This window comes from Odontomachus brunneus, unplaced genomic scaffold (genome assembly GCF_010583005.1).
Source record: "Odontomachus brunneus isolate Ranch 3 - 2012 unplaced genomic scaffold, Obru_v1 Obru_scaffold_281, whole genome shotgun sequence".
Lineage (NCBI taxonomy): Eukaryota > Metazoa > Arthropoda > Insecta > Hymenoptera > Formicidae > Odontomachus > Odontomachus brunneus.
Genome location: NW_022639731.1, coordinates 279278 through 279565, shown reverse-complemented (window position 1 = coordinate 279565; position 288 = coordinate 279278).

Below are 288 nucleotides of genomic sequence, written 5' to 3'. Positions count from 1 at the left end.
CGGTGACGTCATACCCCCCTCGCCCGCGGTACCCCCGCCCCTCACCCCCCCTCGGAGGACCATGGGTTAGAACCCCTATATAATACCTACTCGAATGTACTCCACAGAGTTTATTCTTGCGGGAATGACTGCGAGCTCACCGATTGCACTGCCGGAAATCCAGCCCCACATTGCACATGAAATCCTCCCACTCCTGTGGGTAGGCACAACATGATTTGGATGCAGCCGTTGATCCCTTGGACGCCATACGTGAGGTTGGTGATCGGCAGACGATACAAAGACCTTTCC